This window comes from Danio rerio, chromosome 5, assembly GCF_052040795.2.
Source record: "Danio rerio strain M-AB ecotype USA chromosome 5, GRCz13ab, whole genome shotgun sequence".
Lineage (NCBI taxonomy): Eukaryota > Metazoa > Chordata > Actinopteri > Cypriniformes > Danionidae > Danio > Danio rerio.
The window spans coordinates 12798076-12809366 of NC_141025.1; the positions used below are offsets into that span (position 1 = coordinate 12798076).

General features: G+C 32.1%; 1 long non-coding RNA gene across 1 annotated transcript; it reads right to left on the reverse strand.

The window, feature by feature from the left end:
* Positions 1-4105: 4105 nt before the first annotated feature.
* On the reverse strand, positions 4106-10275 carry osm (oncostatin M). Its single transcript, XR_015490855.1, has 3 exons — positions 10228-10275; positions 6356-6480; positions 4106-4119 (listed from the first exon to the last, which is right to left on the reverse strand). It is a non-coding gene; the product is annotated as an oncostatin M (long non-coding RNA).
* Between the last annotated feature and the right edge of the window lie 1016 nt (positions 10276-11291).

Here is an 11291-nt window from a genome sequence, read left to right on the forward strand (position 1 = left end):
AACAGTTACCTTTCCCTATTATACCCTGAGCAAAGCATTGTCAAACATAAGTGAAAACCAACCCCCAAAACCAGCTGAACATGAGAACAAAGTTGAAGAGATGAAGTGGGGGAGAAGTACATTAACATACTCTCCTCAGGCCATGACCCAACAATAGTAAATATATTGTAGATTGAAATACAATTAATCAATGTCTCTGTTGATTTCATCACTACAACACTGAAGTCATAAACTGTCAAATGACACCAAACATGACAAAGTTATCTGAAAGAAGAACACGAGCAGATTAATTGTGTATGGAGAAAGGCACATGGTTACTGTAAGCAAATGGCAGAGATGTGTATCGGAGCTGTGAGGAACTCTGCCTCACCAGGAGGACCCATCCCATGCTTGGAATGTCTCAGTAGTCCTTCATTAGCATAGAAGGAAATATATATCATATTTTTTCAGCTTACAGAGGTTTTCAGCTTTCTTGAAAATATCTTCTTTTGAGTTGAACAGAAGAAAGAAACGCATAAAGCTGTGGTCACACTAGAGATTGTGTGTGCGATATTCTGTCGTGCGGCACTGCGAAAAGGGGCGCGAATAAACAAGATTATTATACATTAAAAAAGCGAGCGATTGCTCTATGTTTTAAATTTCTGTCCACAGCAGTCATGTTTTGATCCTCAATTGGTCTCATGCAGTCAAGTGATGCGATTTCGCAGGTCAGAGTTCTCCAAGCTTGAACTTTGCACTGTAGCAACCTGCGAAACTTAAAGCATGACCCTGCGTTTCCAGTCTGACTTATTTGTGTGCGTATGAATGGGAGTCTATGGGAGGAAAAGCCCAGTGTGACCGCAGCTTAATGGTTTGAAATCACTCAATAGCGAAAAATTTATTTAAGGACATTAGTGCTCTATTGAATTTACCAGATTTTCACCAGGCCTAAACTGAGTGCTTTTTAGGGGTGCACCCAAATGAAAACAAGGTCGAAACACCAAAATGAATTATGCCAATTTTAGTACCATTGGATTTATGGCTATGATTGCGTACTAGCCTTACTAAAATTAAGTTATTGTATAAAATAATATTAAACTTTCAAAGAATAAATCATTACAAATTATGAAAATATTTATTTAGCACATTGCAACAATGGGTTTCACTTCTAGGGCTGGGGACTTATTACTGTAAAAAGTAGCCATGTCATTTCACCCAATAAATGCATCAATAATATCCACAGATTTTTATACAGTCAATCAAATTAATATTAATTATTAAAATATGCAACAAATGTTTGGGAGTTTTGTTTCTGTGATAAAAATCTTTCACCATGAATTTTTGGTGGCTGAATATTTGGTGCATGCCTAATGTTTTTACAGGAGAATATGAAATCAAATTCCTTACTTGAATATATAAAATATCCATTGGTAACCCATTACTCTCAAGTCTCTATAAAATTGTGTAAAAATGGTGTTATGGTTTCAAAAAATGACTATAACTGTTGAGCAGTAGATATGATCAGGAAATATTAGAATTTGGTGTGCATCAGGTCAGAATCCTGTCATATTTGGCTTCATGCCTAACTTGCTTTAGATTATGTGGTTAGATGTCTACTGAATTGCCGGTGGAACAACAAGCACAACATAAGTTTCTTCTACTTTTTTTTTTATTTTACAAAAGGCCATGAATGTGTAAGACAATGTCAATAAATAATTGGAGTTCATATTTACCTCCAAACAAGAGTTTTTCAAAAATTGCCAGAGGCCAAAATAAAGACGTCACATGGGGATACATGCCTGCTATTAAACAATTAATCATCCTGATTATTCCACAAGAAGAAAAAAAAAAAACATCTGCACTGAAATTAGAAAATTAACAAGCTCAAGTTTTTCATGGCCACATCTGACAGTTTGATTAATGATGCTCACTGGAGACTATAGTATTACACTGTAGACTTAGCAATAAGACGGAGCCGACCACCTGCTTCCTGCTTGAACAATTAACATTCTAATGCTGCTAATATGTGTAGCAAAATATTACTGTTGTACTGAATGGACAATATCTATTCAGTAACAGTACTATAGATATTATTTTCACGGTAAGTATAATGATAATTTCACACAAAAAATCTTGAAATTGCAAAATATTACAAACAAATGTTGGCATCCAACTGAAATATGATATAAAAATACAATGTAAAGTAAATGTAATTTAAATAATGTTTTCATGTTCGTTAAAAAAAAAGATAGATTTCTTACATATTTGCGAAAGTGGAATTAAGCACTTTTCTTGCTTTTTAAAAAACTTTATTAGTACTTAACAAATGTGGTTAACGTTTACACACAAATACAGCTTGTTCATCAATTTAATAAGCAAAACCTCCTTACAAAACTTCCTTACTTAGCTTTATCTAATGGTTTACTATTTTGTAGCCCAGAATATTTAAGAACTCTTCAATCAAACACAATTTAACACTACTCTTAAAATGATTTTCAGAAATTATTTGACTGAATTATGATGCAAAACAATATGGTTTGATAAAACAATAGTATAAATATTTTCATATTAAATAATGACAGAATTTTTAATTGATATACCAACTATTAAAAAGTGCAAACACATACAGTAAATTATATTTTACAATTGTATTAACTTAAGTAAAACATTACACAAAGTAAGTTTATTAAAATAAAGTTTTTATTAAATGAAAAGTGTAATAAACACTACTGCTAAATTAAATGATTACTGTTAAATTATTGTAAATATTTTATTTTGCAATTAAAAGAACAACATTATTACTCAAAGTGCAAAGCATGTTTACTAATAACATTTGCATGTAAGATTATGAATGCAGTATCAATAATTATATATATTAATGAAAATGTATAGTTAGTCAGAATTTTTAGCCCGCCTCTTTATTTTTTCCCCAATTTATATTTAGTGGAGAAGATTTTTTCAACACATTTCTAAACATAATAGTTTTAATAAATCATTTCTAATAACTGATTTTATCTTTTCCATCATGACTGTAAATAATATTTGACTAGATATTTTTCAAGACACTTCTATACAGCTTAAAGATACATTTAAAGGCTTGACTGGGTTAATTAGGTTAACTAGGCAGGTTAGGGTAATTAGGCAAGTTATTGTATAATGATGGTTTGTTCTGTAGACTATCGAAAAAATATATAGCTTAAAGGGGCTAGTAATACTGACCTTAAAATGGATTTTAAAAAATTAAAAACTGCTTTTACTCTAGCCGAAATAAAACAAATAAGACTTTCTCTAGAAGAAAAAATATTATCAGACATACTGTGAAAATGTTCTTGCTCTGTTAAACATCATTTAAGATACATTTAAAAAAATAAATAAAATGAAAAGGGGGGCTAATAATTCTGACTTTAACTGTATAATGTTAAATGGTGACAATATAAAACAGATACAAAATATTCAAAGGAGCAAATGTATTATAAATAACATTTTATTGTTGTATTGATGCAAAACAACACGAACAGTAATATAAATATCGCAAATAGTGAGCATTCTAATAAAATACAAAATGTTAAATAGTGCAAAAATATATATTATAAATATGGCTAAACAAATTAGCACAAGAATACACTTCAAATTCTTATAAATAACACTTTTTTCATTAAATAAATAAGTCCAGCTGACAATTAGCATAAACTAGCCTTGGGTAAAACGCTCCATGTCTTTGGCGCCAAGTGTGATTTGGTTTGATTTCCTGTTGGTCGTTGTAAAACACTGGTTGATTGTTTTGAGGTTATTCAGCTCACCAAGAAAGGCTACAGAGGACTCAATGACCGCGCGGCCCCACTGTTTTATTTCATATATATCATATTTATCAAACTCGTCCGTCCTCACGTTTGTGCAATTCCTCAAACAGTGTTTAACACAACTGATGGTACGCCTGATCTCAAGAATCATAATATCTATTTTTTTAACGATGTCGTCGTTCTTGCCAACTAGATCCTCCTGGTGTTTTTTGATCTGCTTAAGTGCTATTTTCAGGTAGTTAAATCCACATTGAGCTTTGTGACTTTGCTCTTCAAAAGACACGTTCTTCAAGTCAAGTTCAGGAATTGTTTGCCATGATACATTTCCATTTACTTTGAGCTGAGAAGAGGAGAAGAGAGAAAGAGAAGTCAGTACAATAAAAAAACAACTGAGTCTTAATTTAAAAACTCTATGAAAAATAAATCATCATCTGAAATGAAATGCTCCTCAGTTTCCGTGATCATTGTTGTCATAATTCTAGGATAGAATGTAAGTGCATGAAGTTTAAATAATTTTTTTTACAACAAATAACTATAAAGTTTATATGTAGATTAAAAGTTCAAGACACCCTGGAGTGCTTTTTTTATTTTCACAGATTTGTGTGTGTTGAGCATCATTTAAGACAACGTTAGCACTTGTCAGCTTTGTGAGGGAAAATGGATCATTTGGAGCTTTTGTCAGCTAATTTAATCTTTCAGGTTTAAAATAATTTTTGCGGCGGAATCAAAATCGGTGACGTATCACGCATCTGCTAATGGATTTATGACACGTCGTTTTCTTAATAATATTTATAGTGAAGTTTTATTATCCTATGAGAAGACCCTGCTTCTTAATTATTCATGACAGCATGTGCATGCTGGGAGACGACACATATCATTTAGCTGTTCATGAAGGCTTGTATGTGTTTGTTTTCATGATCCACAGAGTTTGTTGCATGGCTTTCTGCGTGATGCTGTCTGGTGGGACACCGATACAGCCATAGTGTTTGTGTGCAGCAAGCATTTTTGTCAGGAGAGCTGCACGAGAATTGGAGAATGGCGGACTTTGCCTTTAATCAGTTGAGTTTGTTACCATTAAGACACATATATGTAACAGCATTAAATTACTTACTGTTTATTTCATTGCATTTTAACTTTGTAAACTATAAAATCATGGGTCATGATTGGTTGGTGAAGAGCCAACTGACAAAAGCCCTTGCTCTGCCGGCCATGCCCACTCCTCCCTCTGCTCACAGTGCTTCACAACTATCATGAAGCAAAACATTTTGAGGTAGACTTAATCTGACCCTTTAAGGAGGACCCTGCACCTTTTTACAAGATGTAAAATAAAATCGCTGATGTCCCTAGAGTGTTATTGTAAAGTTTCAGCTCAAAATACTCTACAAATAATGTTTGATAACTCTTTGAAACTGCTTCTTTTAGGTTTTAATAATAGTTGTGTCATTTTGTTAAATTTGAAAGAGATTGTGCTCTTTTTCCAAAGCAGCTGGAGCTACAATGCCTGTGTGTCAGCATAGTGGCAAATTAAAAACAAGACTAACGCCCTATGCTAATGAAGGAGAGATCATCATTAATGGGTGGGGCTTTACCACTCTGATGGCATATACAAAGGAAGAATGTCATTCAAAGTGTTTCTGCAGATAAGAAAATAATTAGAGAATTCATTTTTACTATAAGTTGCCACAAGCAAAGTTGCCAGACAACTGTGTTTAAACCCTTTATAAAGTGATTTTTGAATAATAGATCCCCTTTAATAGTCATTATAATAATAATATGATAAATAGCAGGATAAGCATTTTAAAGCAGCCATTTGATCAGAAATAAGCAAAATGCTTTTTTTCAACATTTTATTCTTTTTAGTAGTCATTAATTTCAGTTTTAGTTTCACTCAAACTGGCCCGACATGTGGCTAATAGTTTCTGACTGACATGTAACTAAACAAATACAACACTAAGCTCAGCACAGGTCTTATCACTTGAAAAAAATGTTATCACTAATCATGTAGAAATGCTCTTTTGCCTTAAGAAAAAAAGTTGTACATACAGTATGATTACATACAGTATAATGACATATTTATGCATTCGTTTTCCTTTAGCTTAGTCCCTTTATTCATCAGGATCACTACAGCGAAATGAACAGCCAACTTATCCAGCATATGTTTTACACAGTGGATGCCCTTCCAGCTGCAACCCAGTACTGGGAAACACCCATGCACTCTCACATTCACCTATAAAAATCTATTAAAATCTCAAAAAACAAACAAAAAAAATACTCCAAAGTGTCTTGAATCATTAATCGATGAGTCAGTGGGACAGTACAAGTGTGTGTCAAACATTTGAGCAATTTTGCATTCTATAGAAGTCATTTGTTACAGATTTTCAGCATTCTTCAAAATATCTTCTTTTGTGTTCAACATAAGAAACTCATAAAGGTTTGGAAACGATGAGAAAATATTTCATTTTGAGTGAACTATCCCTAAAGACAATGATTTACTCTCATGCATCTCTTGTGCACTGCAAATTCATCTAAATTTTCCTCAAAGTGTTCTAATTAAGCACTAAAAGCCTAATACTTACGTATTCCTTCAGTAGTGTTTTCATTTCTTGTTTGGTCTTAGAAATGAGGGGTTTAATATGACATTTTGGTCCTTCATATGGTCTGCATGACACTGTCACCATTAAAATACTCCACATCAGAAGTCCTATGAAAGAAAAATACACTGGTTAATGTCAGCAATAAAAACTTCATGTAGCTTAGAAAATTAAACTACACTGTTAAAAAAAATCACAATAACAGAAAATTAAATAACAGGTTTCACATTTTGTGATTCATAGTTTTGTTTTGGTTTATTCAAGTAGGGCTAGACAATAAAATCGGTATCGATATTTATTGACCTAACACTATTGTCAATATGGATAAAAAAATAAAGTGTGGTATAAAGGCTGTAGTTTTAATAAAATGTGGCAGCTGAGCACGTGCCTTGAAAGCAATGCCATTAAGCTTAGGGTGCAAGTCTGTCATTTCCTAAGGAGGCGAACTCGCATAAAGGTAGAGTAATTTCCTCAGACAAACACTGCAGTGCTTTACTTTTCTCCTTAAACTTGTAAGGGAGCTGCAGCAATGGTTTGTCCGTTTGTCACCCTCTAAGAAAACGATTGATGATGGCCTAGTTACTGAGAGACAGCAGAGGAGTGCGAGAACAAAGCGCATTGAAAATAGTGAAGGAAACCACGCACTTGCGCTTTTACCTTGTGAGTTTTGGGTTGCGTCATTTTAAGTTTAGTTCAGGATAACAACAAATGCAGAAATGAGTGCCGTATAGCAGCAGTGAGGAGATTGTGAATAAAAAAGGATGCAAGGACGTCGCCAGGGTGGCTTTTTGGTTTCTTTTCTTGTGCATCCCAGCATCCCCATCTGAAAGATTTTTTTAGTATAGAGGTAATGTAGTCATTCAACTTCACTGTTTTTAATGTTACAATATATATTTGAATAATGATGGTTAGTTTCTTTACTTGAAAGCTCAGATTTGATTATCATAATGTGTTTTGTTTACAGTTTGAGGTTTACTGTATCATTATTATTCACACCTTAAAGTTTGCTTAAATTTTTCAGCACTTACACTTTACCACTGCACACATCATGTAGTATTTTATTTATCAAGTTTAAGAGTCTCTTTAACACTTATGTTTATTTTATTATTAAGAGATGAAATATTTCGTTTAAATATTTTTGTTTTGACTATTAAAACTATTTGCCTTAGTAATGTTGGTAAAGTAATATAAAGTGGTTAAAATATTTTCCTAGATGTATTGTTAAAAATGTTCAATAATTATCCATATCAAATGATATGAAACATGATTTTTTTAGCTTGATATGATATCGTAATTTTTTTTTTTTTTTTTGCAATATCGCCCAGCCTTATATTTATGGTTATGAATTGGATTATGGGACTTGGTCTCTTCTCTGTCAACTTTTGATTGAATTTGAAAATTTAACTCTACAGTTTAACAAACAAACTTTAATTGACATTTTAGTAATGTGAACCAACATATTGTATAAGAAATAATATACAGAGGATTAAGCCCATAAAATAACAGAAAAAGGTACTGGCAGTTTATCACCAGGTTTTTTGTACTTTAATTTACAACACCAATACAAACAATACATCACTTTAAACACTAAAAAAATATCAGTAAAAGTACTTTCAATTTTACACCTTTTCAATATAAAAACTTTTAAAAAAATTCAAGATCTCTTAATACAATTAAAAAAGCATAAATAAATGAACAAATAAATAAAAACATATACAGTGTAGTACTTACTAACATAAAAAAAGGAGATTGAGCTTACCTGTTATTGGCCCCATGGTGAAAATTCACAGTATTTCTGAGCTCCCTGTGCTCAACTCGTCAAAGTATGATGTGTTTTCACACTCAAATGTAACAACTTTCCATCTTTTATACCCTGTGACTGCTTAGTCACAAAAAGGAAATATCTTATCTAACATTTTTTTAAATACTTTGAAATAATCGCAAGACGTTCAAGAAGCTTATCTTCTTTGCGGATGATTTTGCGCCGATAAACTGTCTGACAAGTCATGCTGGGATGTTCATGAATCTGACACTTTCAGTTTTTATTAGCTGTTTGTAAATCGTCTGGCCTACATGTCCTTATAATAACTGTCGGTGACTATCTATAACATGCAATGTTTTTATCATGTGATGTGTGATTAAACCCTTTGAAATGACTGATTATTATTTTGGTTGAGAGATGATGCAAATTCTTTTTGCCCTGGATGTTACTGTTATGTTACACACTTGTGCGTTAGTTCTGCAATACTGGGATTTATTGAGTAATTTGTCAAAAATAAAACAGGTTGCGTCATTTCTGTGGACATTATTAAAAGAAATAAATATCCAAAAATAAGTTCACTACTGTTATGGTAACAGTTCATGTATGTGCTCAGCAAAACCAACACCAAATTTCGAAAATGAATAATTTTACAAATTTCTCAGTGAAAATGGGTAGCATTTTTAAACAAAACAGATTTATTAAACAGATGTATTCATTATTATTAATATATACTTTGTCACTAAACACCTTTAGAAATACACAGATAAAACATTTAAATTCATGCAAATTATTATTTTTTTAAATTACAAACTTCAAAATTCCAACAAAATTTAATAATTTTTGTTTCTTTTGATTTTTCCCTTTGATAATTTTTTATTTAATATTTTTATAAGTTGTCAAAAGTTACTTTGTTAGATTAACTCTAAATTTGCCTTCAGTACTAACCAGTCTAATTTATATGTACAAATATATTATTGAAAATCTTCCTATAGAAAATATTCATTTAAGAGAGACATTTGTGAGAGGTGTACTTATACATGCTGAACACTGTAGATGCAATGCTATAAAAACGCCAGTAAACATCTAGAAGGAAACACAGTGCAAACATTTAGTCTCTTACATCTTTGTGATGTTCTTGTTCAAAGTTACATAATGAATTGGAGATTCCCATCCATGCTCTTGAGATGACACCTACTGTACTGAACACAGGGGAAATGTTTTGCTTTATTGTGGCCTAGTGGTTACAGATCTGCACTCTTTAGTTTCTGGGTTCAAACAGATGACCTAGAACAATTAACCCAGTAAGCACATTGTTACTTCAGTCTCGCTTTGTGATATGACGTATACTTTAAAGGCTTTTTCGTTCATGTATTATGTTCATATAAAAATAAAAGGTTCATAAGGAAATTATGGACTTTCTCTGGATTTTAAATTGATAGTAATGCGTTTAAGTAAAACATAATCATTTTTTTCAGCAAACTACTGTTCAAAAAAAGAAAATTTTAATTTCGAGACAATACAATTTTGTTTTACATTGTTTTAACTTTAGAAGATGCAAGAAAGTAACATTTGGAGAAATAACCCTGATTTATAAATCACAACAAATGAAAACACTTGCTAATTCGACACTCCAAATAAAGCTGTGCGAGTAGAATCGCTAATAACTATCAAAATACAGTTTAAAAACATAATAGCGTTCTCTTTTTTAAAGTTTTGTCAGATTTATGTTGTTATTTTGTCAAATATATTTGTTAGCTGCATTCACAAGTCTTCACTGTCACGCCATGCTTCAGGAATAATTCTGACCTGCTGATTTGTTGCCATTTGTTACAACCTAACGTTAACTGGTACGAAATCATTAATATAATCAGTATTGAATAGAAATATGACGTTACATAAATAAAACATGTTTGATTGCGTTACATTTTACTGCTTTGACCAGCGCGTCGAGCTCCAGCATGCTTTCAGATGGGTAATGAAGGCTTCAATGGTTTACAAAACATTTTAAAACTTTCGTTTTGTTTTTTGTACCATTTGAGCTTGCACGGTGGCAGGTCATAACAAAAACAAAGGAAAAATACAAACTTTTACCTACCTCGTCAGTCCTCACACGGCTAGCGTCGAAATTTCGAGAGGCCGCAGCAGCAGGTGTCTGTGTACGTCAGTTAAGACTTAAAGAGGAAAGAAATGATTGGCCGATCACATTGAAAGAAGAAAAAGGTAAACAAGTCCAACTCAAGTAACACCTATTTTAAAAACACACATCATTTACGATTTAGATTTAAATATGCATTTATATACTAATATAAATGGAAAATGCAACTGTAAGATTATGATTGTCTATGTAGATTTACGTAACTTATAAGGGGGTTTAAATATGCAAAATGGCTTTGAGGACATGGGGCAAAAAATAAAGCAGAAATGACCTCTTAACTTTTATTTAATGTAAATCCAGACCTTGAACTTGAATGTCACTTAAGTAAATTTAGAAGTCTAAACTTTTGCATGTGTTTGTAGTACACACAGTGCAGTGCTCAGCATCATTGAGTACACCCTATTTTGCAAATGAATATTTTTATTAATTTATCAGTGAATATAGGTCATGGATTTTGGTGCATTTGAACTAAACAGATTTATTAAACAGATACATTTAATAAAATAACATTTTAGTCACTGAACTTCTTTAGAAAGAAAGATTACACATTTAAATTCATGTTAAATATTGCAAAAAAATTACAACCTATACAAATTTTAACTAAATTTTATACAGTTTTTGTTTTTCTTGAGTTTTGCTCTTGTTTTAATTTTTAACTTTTTTACCTTCCAGTGATGGGTTGCACCTGGAGGAGCAATTTTACAAACTGCGTTAAAAAATAAATAAATACATAAATAAAAAATAAATAAATAAATCGGTCACACTTTATTTTGATGGTCCATTTGTTGAATTTAAGTTGCATTGCATCTACATGGCAACTAATTCCCATTAGATTAAACGTAGACTGTTAGGTTAGGGTTAGGGTTTAGTGTAAGACAGTGGTTCTCAAACTTTTTTCACCAAGTACCACCTCAGAAAAAAATTGTCTCTCCAAGTACCACCAAAATGAGCAGTATTGAAATACAGTAGCATAGTAGGCCCAGTAAAGCAGCTACAGCTCTGCA